The sequence below is a fragment of the Hibiscus syriacus genome, unplaced genomic scaffold, assembly GCF_006381635.1.
Source record: "Hibiscus syriacus cultivar Baekdansim isolate YM2019G1 unplaced genomic scaffold, ASM638163v2 tig00110239_pilon, whole genome shotgun sequence".
Taxonomy (NCBI): Eukaryota; Viridiplantae; Streptophyta; class Magnoliopsida; order Malvales; family Malvaceae; genus Hibiscus; species Hibiscus syriacus.
Window position 1 is genome coordinate 108,287 of NW_024062641.1, and position 12,388 is coordinate 120,674.

At 33.6% G+C, this 12,388-nt stretch overlaps 1 long non-coding RNA gene across 1 annotated transcript; it reads left to right on the top strand.

Moving 5' to 3' along the window:
• The first annotated feature begins 1,465 nt into the window (after positions 1 to 1,465).
• Positions 1,466 to 4,286, top strand: LOC120114714. Its single transcript, XR_005515418.1, has 3 exons — positions 1,466 to 1,769; positions 2,013 to 2,120; positions 3,977 to 4,286. It is a non-coding gene; the product is annotated as an uncharacterized LOC120114714 (long non-coding RNA).
• The last annotated feature ends 8,102 nt before the right edge of the window (positions 4,287 to 12,388 follow it).

Consider the following 12,388-nt stretch of genomic DNA (forward strand, 5'->3'; position numbering starts at 1 on the left):
AATATATATATATATATATATATATATATAAATTTACAAGGGTCAAGGTATATTATGTAAATATATACACATATATATGAATAATATGATATAACATATACAAACAACAAAGACCAAATAATAGTAATAAGAATAATAATAAGCATACATAAACGTACTTACGTGGTAAAGATAAAAAGTAATAGAGACCAAATTATGTGAGGATTAAATAGAAACAAAACAGTAAGTATGAGATATATAGTATACAACATGTACATAATTTATACATATATAAAATATAGTATACATGTCATACGACTATTATTATCGCCTAATATAAACATACATATATAATGTAATAATTAAACTATACTGAACATAGATATAAATGCATATAAGGCATATAATGTATTTACATATATGTAATGATATAAGGCACATTTAATAAACATAATAGTGCATATATATATAAAAAAGTTAAATGAAAGGAATAAAATAGCAATATATTGACTAAAACTAAATGCAATACGCAAGTTGCAAAATGGAAATGATGCATGAATTAAGGTAAGATTAAACTAGCAATCAAATGAAATTACTTAACGAAAAATGGTAAAATGTGACCAAAATCTTAGGGGAACTTTAAAAGATGCCTTCATTATTTTAAGATGTATGGAAAGTGAATCAATTCATCGAATATACAAAAATAAAAAGGAACCAAAATAAAATTGGAAATGAAATTAAAGTTATAGTATTTAATATAAACACATTCGTGCTATATAAATAACATATACTTATATACTAAATAAATAAGTATTATCATACTATTACGCATGGACTTTAAATGTAATAAATATCCAAATATTAAGTAAACAAATGAAGGAAAATATAACGAATCCCAAAAATAAATAGCAATGGGAAATGAATTACCATACCAAAATAACAATAAAGACAGAGATAAGAGGTAATAAGGCAGAAGTTAAAGTGTGAATAATAAAAAGTTTAAAGGGTATAAATGGTAAATAACAAACAAAATAAATAAACATAATAAATGCTTAGAATATAAACTTGAAAAATAAAGGACAAACGTGCAAATAAACGAAAAATAAATAAACAATAAGTTTATGGATGAAAATAAACAAAAAATAAAATAAAAAGCAAGGCGTAAATGTAAACAAAAGTAAATAAAAATGTACTAAATTGAAATAAAATATAAACCAGAGGCATTAATTCTAAAACAAATAAAATGGAAGTTCACAGGCCAGGTAAAGGGGATTAAATTGATTTAAACCATAAATTATAGTTTACAAAGAGTGATTAGATAAAAATATAAAATCAATATCAGATTAAAAATAATATGAAAAGGAATGAACTAGTGACCAAAGTGTAAAATCAAGGCAAAGTTAGGTAGACTTAAAAGCAATTTACCCAAAAGGTTTAGTATATATGATAAAATTTTGCTATTTTTAGGTAAACTTTAACCTAAAACACAACCCACTGCCGCATATATTTTTTTGGCTCTCCCCTCTTCATCTCTTTCTCACGCGGCTGGGAAACCCAATAGCTTCGAGATCCGCCACTCAACCACCGTCCAAGGTGGTCGGGTCTACCACAAAATAAAAAGAAAGCCTTCCTCTTTTTTGATCTAAAACCCCACAAACAACCCCCAAAAACCGACATGCAAGGCCTAAACGACCAAAGGATAAGACCTCTCGGCTATCTCGACTCACGGCGACGCCTAACTCCGACGACGGACTGACTTCAAACTTCGGTGAAAACCCACATAAAGTAAGGTAAAAAATGACTAATCCTCTTCCTTTTATTTCTATTCGAATCAAAAAAAAGTTGCTAAAAAATAAATACCTTTGGAATATTTTTGTTGCTGTATTGATTTTGAAAATTTGGGAGAAGAGACCTCCCTACAATCTGATTTGGGGTTCTTTATAACCCCTTATATGTGTAAAATAAAGAAAAAATTTGATGTTTGTTGCTGATGCTGATGGCGTTGGCATGGAGTTTTGGATTTGGTGCTACAGTTGAGTTGGTGGCAGCAGCAGCAGCATTGGCACGGGGCATGGGTGCTGCATCAGTTGGTGTGCAGAATCGCTTGGGGATAGTGTTGTTGTGCTGGCAGGACAAAAATGGTGATTACAATACCTTTTTCGCATAACAAGATATTCTTTTTATCATAGTAAGTGTCTCCGGGCACAAATTTTTTATTTAGCTGGAAAAGTGATGTGAATAAATGGATTTTTTTAAAATAATTTGGGAGTCGCCATCGATTTTTTGGGTCAGGTAGGTCGAATACCTAAAAATCATCATTTAAAAGAGTTTTTAAGAAAATCGATTAAAAGATAAATGATCTGCGTTTTAACCAAAAAATCGTTCTTTTTAATAATAAAAAGGGATTCGTGGTCGGTTACGTTTAAGGAAGGATTAGCACCCCTACAACGTCCAAAATTAATACTTTTTAATTATAAATTATCTCTATTATTAGAAATTTAAAAATTTAAAATATATTTAATTTATAATCTTATTATTTCAAAATTTATTACTATAATTTTAAGAAAATATATTAATTTAAATATATTTATAAAAATATTTATTTATTTAGAAATATCAGAAAATGAATTCTACGCGCCTTAAGACAGCTCTTTTCTTCGATATTAAAAAAATAAATAAATGACTAAAACATTTTCTTAAGATAATAAAAATTTATTTTAATATAGTAAGATATTTTATTTATTCAAAAATATCAGAAAATGGCTTATAGGTACCTTAAGACAGCTCTTTTCTTCGATATTAATAAATAAAAATAAATATTAAAATTTAAATAATTTAAATAAAACTAAATTATAATTTTTATAATGTTTAATTATTTAAAATACCAGAATATGACATCCAGTTGTTTTAAGACTGCCATTTTCTTTGATATTGAAAATAAATAAACATTATTATTTAAAAGAATATAGGTATATATTTATATGAATAAGATAATAATAATAAAATAATTATGAAAATAATAATTTAAACATATAAAATTAAAATATAAATAAACAATGAGTAAAATAAATAAAATTAAAATTAAATATAAAAAGTAATAAAACTTATAATTAAAATTGGTGACTAAATTATGACATATCAAGATTAAAAGCTCTAGTTTGAAATATTACGAAAATTAGGTGTTATTAATGTAATTAATCCTTAATTAATTAATTAGAGGTCAAAATAAAAGTTATTAAAGTTATAAGGACTAAATACGGTATTTATCCTAAATATATATAACTATACAGGCTAGGACTAAATTATAAACTAAATAAAATCGAAAGACCGAATTAAAAGGTTCAAGATTTGATTTCAGTGACTAAAATGAAAAGCTACAAAACTGTGGTGGCAGCGGGTATAGTTTACCCACACGAGAAATTACAAATATACCCCTCCCCCAAAACGATGTCGTTTGGGGAGGGGTTTAAAATCCCCAAAAGGCCTGCCCTTAAGGGCCAGCTTCTCATTTTCATCTTTCATCTTCTCTCTCTAGTTGAGAGAGAAGAAAAACTCTCTCGCCTCTCTCTAGATTCTGTCACCGGCCGGCCACCACCAACGGCGCCGATCACCACTATCGGCCGCCACTAACGGTGGCCAGAATTCCCAAATTACCCTAGAGTGTAGATCTCGACCTCCTAAGGCCGAATATGGCCTTCGCTTGTCCTAAAACGCTTTAGATCGTTCTAGATCTAAAATAAATCGAAGGTTTTACCTTCGGTTTTACAATGATTCTGGTGGTTCCAAACGGTTTAGAGGCTTTTATGATGGTAAGATGCTCCTTTTCTCTTCTTTCTGGTTATTGGGTGTTGATTTGTTCTCGTATTCTGCTCTCTGTTTGGTTGTTCCGTGGTTGTTGGTCTCTCTCTGTTTTCTGTTCTTGTTCTTGCTTTTTTTTTCTCCTCTTTCTCTTTTCTGTTACTCTTACACTGTGTCTGCTCTCCCTCTTTTTTTGCAGGTTCGGTGGTGGCTTTTATAGCCACCACATGTCTTCTTCGGACCGGATAATAGGGCAAAGTTCAGTGAGTCACCAAACTATAGTTGTGACTCACTCTAGACTTCAACGTGTGCGGCTGTTCTGAGTCTTCTGGAGTCTTCGTCGGAGGCGTGGCACTGGTGGAGCGTCGGTAGTGGCGTTGGCAGCTGTTGGTTGGGTCACTTGGCAGTGGAGGCGTGGCAGCAGCTTCTGGAAACTTGAGCGGCGACATTAGTGTTAGGTTTAGAAACCCTAGCTGAAACCCCAAATCAGTTTAGGGTTTCTATTTGGGTCTGGGCTTTGAATGTAATTGGGTTGTGATTTGGGCTTTGTAATATTTAATAAATAATAAATAATATTAATAATAATAATAATAATAATAATAATAATAATAAATTTAAATTTAAAATGAAAAAATTGATGTATAGCTGTCCCTCTTTGCTCATCCTTGTGTTAACAAGAATAGAGCAAAGACGAAAAGACAATAATTTTTTCATTTGGCTTCTTTTGAGCATGATGGAAATGTTTGAAAACATCATGCACTGAAGGGCTTACAGATGACCCGAAGGTTTTAAAAACATCATGCACTGAAGGACTTACAGATGACCCGAAGGTTTTGAAAACATCAAAAAGCTCCCGAAGGCTTTTTGGAAACACCATGCACTGTAGGACTTACAGATGACCTTAAGGCTTTGAAAACATCAAAAAGCTCCCGAAGGCTTTTTGGAAACATCATGCACTATAGGACTTATAGATGACCCTAAGGCTTTGAAAACATCAAAAAGCTTCCGAAGGCTTTTTGGAAACATCATGCACTGCAGGACTTACAGATGACCCTAAGGCTTTGAAAACATCAAAAAGCTCCCAAAGGCTTTTTGGAAACATTATGCACTGCAGGACTTACAGATGGCCCTAAGGCTTTGAAAACATCAAAAAGCTCCCGAAGGCTTTTTGGAAAATCATGCACTGCAGGACTTACAGATGTAGGAAATAGTTTACTAAGTAAGAAACTATGAAAATCGTTTTTCTTACTTTTCAATAATTTCATTTTAAAAAGATAAAATGAGAAACTATGGAAATCGTTTTCATTATATATATTTTTGAAATAACATGTTGATTGGGTAACATGCCCCAATCTCAAGATAATGCTTATTTTTGTGGATTACATCCATCTATTCTTCAGATGTTTGCGTGATTCCTGTATTTACGGTTTTGAATACCTTCTTCTTGTAAGGTATTTCTTACCATGAATCTTCTTGTTCTTCCGAAGATCTGTAAAACTTCATGTTTGAATGCACTCAGATGTATCAATGTAATGCATTGTCTATTGTGCAAATGATGTTATTATGAATGCATGAATGTTGATGCAATCTTCATTTGGCTTCAAAGTGGTGAACTTGGTCTTCCTTCACTTCATCATTTATTGCCAGGGTTACCTCTAGATATCAGTGTAGAAACTTATGCTATCAAGCTTGCATTTCTGCAGATTCATCTAATCAACTTGTATCGTGGTGCCTTCTTTGCTTCATTTAAGTCTTAGAAGAAATGTTTCATTTATGGAACTCTTGTCGTAGTCAAAATTATGACCCTGATACCCATTTTGTCTTTGGTAACACCGGCTTTCTTTGTCTGGACTTGTGTAGAAATCCAATAAAGCTTTCATCTTTGAAAAGAGAATATATCATCTTTAAAAAGAGAATCTATCATCTTTGAAAAGAGAATTTATCATTTTTGAAGAGTGTAAATGTAGATATGTCTGACTCAACGGGGATTAATTAGAAGAGTAGAGTATGTTCTAATTTAACTCTTGAAACACATCACAAGGAAGATTTATTCCAATTCCTTTCATGTCTCCACATATAATCAGATCTCGAATAAGGCAACTTGGACCATATCATGTCGAGATGCTTAACAACAACTTGTAGTTCAACCTTAGTTGACCCCATTAGTTTCTTGTTTAAAATTTCAGCTCTCCTTCTGTGGAAAGAAATCTTCATTATATCTCACTTCTAATCTTGGGGTTAAAGAAGACAAACTTCATCTTGGATCAATAAATGGAAACCATATGATTGCAACATTGGTTCAGCACCATAATCACTGGTTCGTAAAACATTTGACAATACATTCATCTTTTCCTGTGGTTTCTGCTCGGATTGTTGGTCAAGGAAACATTTGACAAACATTCATCCTTTTCTTGGCTTCTGCTCAGATTTCTCAATTATTGAAGCTCTTTGCCTAGTGTTCAAAGTTTTTGTATGATATCACAAGATCACTTGAGAACAACAAAACTCAGTGGGGATACAAGTGAGATTTTGGTATGACCAAAAAGTTGGTCAAATTCAAGATATATGCTAGTGTCGAGTTGAATAAAAGATACCAACTGATCTAGATATCATCTCGGGCAAGGGCAAGTGTGATATTGATCATGTTTTCATAATGAGCATTGTAGAAAGTAGAAAAACTTCAGCTATAGGATCAATGTATAGAAAGATATCCGTGGATTTCTTGCTGCTGGGGATGAAACGCACATGATAAAACCCAAAATAGATGGAAACTCAGTTCATCTTGGCTAGCAATGATGATCCCAATAACAACGGGAATAACAGTAATATAAGTGAGAGTCGAGTATCCCTTTTCAATGTCATCAATTAAGCGAAAACTATTGTGAAAAAAAGCTTTGTAATCCCAACAGTATGGTTGAAACTAACTGCCAGGAATCTCAAAGAAATATTTCCAATCATCACCGACACACATAATACAAAATTCAAAGCTGAGATCTTGAGGAACTGAACCCTGGATCGAGTAGTCTACCTGGGGATCATCTTTATTCATGCAATCATGATGTAGTTTATCAAATAACACATTTTCATGTGATACATGGTTTAAGAAGATTGGGTATTTGAAACCATACTTGCTGAGTAGATATTTGTTCAACAACAGGACCCTAATGCAACTTCCTGATGAACGAAGCAATATAGTCAGCTCGACTGTCACTGTTTTATCATTTTCATTCTTCATATCTTTCTGTCTCATTGGAAATATTTTCTCAAATCAATGATTTTTAACACATGATGATATGGGCCTTCAGCATGTCCCAGCATTTTGCTGATATAAATATTCAGGATACATCAACATTCATGATTCTGATTGAAATGGGCTTTCAGCATGCCCCAGCATTTTGCTGATAAATATTCAGAATATTTCAACATTTCTGATTCGGATTGAAAAGGGTTTTCAGCATGCCCCAACATTTGCTTCTTGTTAATCTGAGCCTTCAAAATACCCCACATGGATATGTCTGAAGTGAGCTTTCGAGATGCCCCAATATTCTGCTTCTGATTCAACTCTCAATGTATGTTTAACTGGAATATCATGATCCTCATGAGATCCAATTTTGACAATGCACTGTGGTGCTTGTAGCTTTCTTCATGCCCCAAATCTGTTTATCTTAAATACTCTCATTCTAGTGTCACTGAACAGCAGTGTTGTCAAGTAACTGGAGGAATTTCTTCATGTTGTCACAAACTTAAGAAGTGCTCAATCACTCTGACAGAAACGTCTGAGATATGTGCCTCTTATAAATGAGGTGCCCATTTTTGAATCTGGAGAGATCTTAATCGGACAGAGTAGTATAAATAGCTTGGTAATCCGTTTCAGGCTGACATAGTGAACCTTGTTTTCAGTGAAGGCTATTTCTGGAATATACTTTTCTGAGGTCGAGAAACCAATTTATGTGAACAGTAATCTGATGCAATAGCAAGACTACATATACAGTGGTACATGCTTTTGAAAAATCTGCATCCATACAACATGTTGATTCTGATAACAACTCATCTGATTATGAAGCGATCTTTCAGGATGATTTCACAGATATTGATAGTTCTTCTGATATCGAGGAATCCTGAATTATGATTCTAATGAGGAGAGTAAACTGTTATACTTGACAAAAATGGGATTCTCAGAGGCTGAAGCTTCAATAGCCATGGAGAGATGTGGTCCGGATTCATCAATTGGAAAGTTGATAGATTTTATATGTGCTGATCAAATGGCTAAGGCTACTGACCCACTTCTTATGTAGAAGATAGGAAGCCATTATGCAATGATCCCAATTACAAGCAAAGGCGAAACTTGTGCTATGATTTTTTAAAAGGAAGAAGCAGAGGAAGCCTGAAAAGAAGCTTCTTAATGAAGACGATCATGCAGTTCATCTTTCAATTCCAATGATTGGTTCTGGGGTTCCTACCAAATCAGATCAGATAACTCAAAGAACACTTCCAAAAGATGTTGTTGGGTCTCCTTATTTCTACTATGAGAACGTGACACTTGCTTCAGTTAATGTTTGGACTGGAATATCACAGTACTTATTCGAAGTAGAGCCAGAATTTATAGATTCGAAGCATTTTTAATCTGCTACACTGAAAAGGGCTATATTCATAATCTGCCAATTGAGAACAGATTTCCTCTGATCTTGTTTTCTCCACGCACTATACATGATATTTTTCCATTGACAAAGAAATGATGGCCTTCCTGGGATCCAAGAACAAAGTTGAACTGTTTACAAACATGTACAGGAAGTGCCAAATTGACAGAAAGGATCTGTAAGGCTCTTAAAGCTTATAACGATGAGCCACCTTCGAGTGTCCAGAAGTATGTTCTTGATGAGTGCTGAAAATGGAATTTGGTATGGGTTAGAAGGAATAAAGTTACTCCACTTGAACCTGATGAGGTGGAAATGCTTCTAGGTTTCCCTAAAAACCATACTTGAGGAGCTGCTAGACATGTTCTCCGATGATATCAATGTCCTGTCTCTTTTTTTTTTGGTATCAGAGCAGAGGTTGCCTTCTACTGTCTTGGCATATCTTTGAAAACAGATGTGCAAGAACTGAATGATGTTTGGTTGGAGCAACTGATGAGTAGATTTGTCAAATTCGACCTTGTTGTCGGTGACATTCCATGTAACAACCTTTTCTTGCAATGGCTGCTAAAGTGACGTTTTTCAGTATCTCCCTTTAGAACAAGGTAATCATTCTTGATAAGTTGCGGATAATGTCATAGGAGAGCATCATAAGTTCAATTCTCCAAACTTTCTGGCTTCTCAGACCACTTGATTTCAAGAGTGCTTCATCATTTTGGTCTAACTTATTCTTTCTCTTCAATAGAGGTAGAATAGGCAACTTGCTTCAAAGACCTTCCTCATTTGAGACTGTCATGTTTGAAAATGTTTTTTCTCCTCTTTTTTATTGAAGAATGATAGAATTTTGTAAAGTATTGTCCTTTACAGGTTCATAATAGAATGAAATCATAAGACATGAAATTAATAAATATCAAATAAATCAACTACTTTTTTAACTTATTCAAAAATCATAGTCCTATGGCAAGTGTAAAACTATTGACTGATTTAAAGTGTAGGTGGATTCTGGTAAAGTAGGTTCTTTTAAGTTGGTTCAGTATGTCGCTTCGGGTTTCCACTAACTTGAAGAAATGGTTGTTATGCTCATCTTGTAGAGATACTTCTTGATTCCATAATCTCAGTAACGTCTTTTGGGATATGCGGTGCTTCATTTAAGAGCTTAAGATCATCTCTTATGTCGTTTGTTGCACCATTCAATATTCGAGCCGCCTTTTTCAGGTTTTCAACACGAATCCTCCTTTGGTTTCAAGATGTTATTTAAAAATTTACATCTTAAACCCCCTTTTATCATTTTTCATATCATACATTAAAGATTTTAAAAACAATTTTTGCAAATAAAAATCAATCTTGAGAGGCGGGATGAATTCTGAAGATATTCTCTCTTAATTGGATGCCTTCAATCTTGCTTTGCTTGACTTGGATCTGCTTTGGCGATTTTTCCATCATCTAGATTCCTCTAGACTGCCAAATTTTGGATTCATTTCCATTTTCTCATATCTTCACCATTTCTTGCTCTTCTTGTTGAATATGAATCTTCAAATTAATTGTACTCGATCCATTTTGTAACTTGAGGCTCCATGAGTCACCTATCTTGATTCAATTTCTCCCTTTTTTTTCTTTTTTCTTTTTGCTTTTATTTTTTTCTTTCTTTCTTTTTTCTTTTTATTGTTGTTGTTTTTTTCCAAGTATAATATTTCTTGACAGAATCTGAGTTTATTTGGTTTCTCAGAACTTTCTCGTTCATTTCTGCCAAAATCAATGCTTCTCCGGAAAAGGCCTATTTTTTACAATATTTGACCCGTCCCAATTAGACATCCATTTCTCACGAAAATCTTTATGTATAGACAAGATCTTTTTAAACACTAGATCACATCTAGATCACCCTCTTGGAACTCTCTAGGATGTACTTTCTTGTTGTGATCTTCCATTATCCATTTCTGATACATCTGCCCATGGCAAAAAGCTTTCAATTGGTTCTCTTCAATAAGGTTTAATTGATCAAATCGAAATTGGATACATTCAGTCTTCTCCAATTTTTCCCTCCTTTAGGATACAAAATAATGGGATATTAACTTCAATTGGTAATATTGCTTCTATCCCATAGACTAAACAATAAGGTGTTGCCCCAGTAGATGTTCGCACAATAATTCAATATGCATATAAGGCAAAAAGGTAACTTCTCGTGCCAATCCTTGTAAGCTTTAGTGGTCTTTGTAATGATCCTCTTAAGGTTCTTATTTGCTCCTGCAAATACCCCGTTCATCTTTGGGCGATATGACACTGAGTTGGCGTACTTGATCTGGGCGCGGAGTTTAGTCATCTCATACATAGAAGTCCTTGTAAAAAGAGGTATCTCCAGGGGGATGAATATTCAAGATTAACTTTACTTACATGAAAAAATGTAATTAATGCATGATATATTTATTTCAATTAATCATTTTTTCCTTCTTCTTTGAGTATGCCCTAATCACTCGAAATCATCTTCAATAAGTTGGTCAATGATGCCTCATCTCGTCTCTTATTGTAGTAAGATTCACGGATAATTGAAAGTTTGGTTCTTTTGAGGTCTTTTGGTTTATGATGGTTTTGTGTTTGGAATGACAAATGTGTGACTTTTGAAGTCGTATATATGGTGGAAGGTAACATAATGAATATATTAACTCTACCTGAAAAGGTAAATATCTGGAGTAGGTGTCTCAAGAACAGGTAGAGACATTCTTCAAAGTCTCAGATAAATGTACGGTCAAAACTTGGTCTTTAGTAAGGATCAAGTAATTGGCATTGGATGGAAGGTATAATTTTATCACTTGCCAAAGATCTATAACTTTTGAAAAATTAAAAGAATATTTAATCTACTTGATACTTAATAATCTTAAGGTTAAAACTTGATTCCTTGCTCATAACCATAAAAGTAATACACATTTATTTATTGCACAAAAGGTGGAGAAATGAAAAAAAAAACAAGTTCAAACAAGATGCTGAAAATAGAAAGTACTACAGTGGTAGATAACACTTCCACTTGTTTATGCATGCCTCATATTCCTATAATGTTGGGTATGTAATAGGATCAGGGTTCTTTCTTCATTTGCCCCCATTTCTTGATCATTCTTGTATCAAAACCCTTTGTCAACAAGCATCTCAATTTCTTTTAACAGTGGCCTACAATTTCCTGTAGAATGCCCCTTTACCCCCAAGTGGAAATTACAAACACTATTTTGATCATAGCTATGAGCAGAAGGGTTTGATGTCACTTTAGTTGGTCTTGGTGTGATGTATTGACCTTTAACCAAATGAGGATACAAGTCTAAAATGGAGGTTTAGAACACCTCCAAAGTATTTCTTGATCGCATGACTTTCTTTGGTCGATCTGAACAACTATTTGCTCCTTTTCTTTTGCAATTACGGGGACTTTGGATGTGATACTCATTCACAGTACCAACTTTAACTCTCTGATCAATCGGGCTATTGGATGTGACTTTTGAGTTTCCTTCACTAATTACATTCTCAATTAAATCTCCACTTGTCATAAGATTCTTGAATTCCTTCGTCGGATTTGCCTACATTAACTCGCATAAAGGAGCGGAATGGAATCCCGAAACATATGTGATATCTCTTCTTCTAAATGGGAGGTTGAACTTGTGCTGCCACTCCTCCATCTTAAGGCATATTCTTGAAATCTTTCATTAGTTTTCTTCTTACTCTTTGAAGATCATACGTGTTGGAGCTAAGCCTTTAAATACCGATATTGTCCCAAAAATGCATCAGGTAGATCAACCATCTCTTGATCTGTTCTTGGGTCTTGTACAGACTACTGTTGGGCCAACAAGACTATCATGGAAAGAGTGAATTAATAGATCAAGAACTCAAATATCCTTCCATTTTTCTGCAAAACATTCTCAAATGGATTAAGGGCAACTGGTGCCATCATATTTCTCAAAATTAGGCATTTTGAATTCATGGGGAATAATCAAATCTGGAACCAA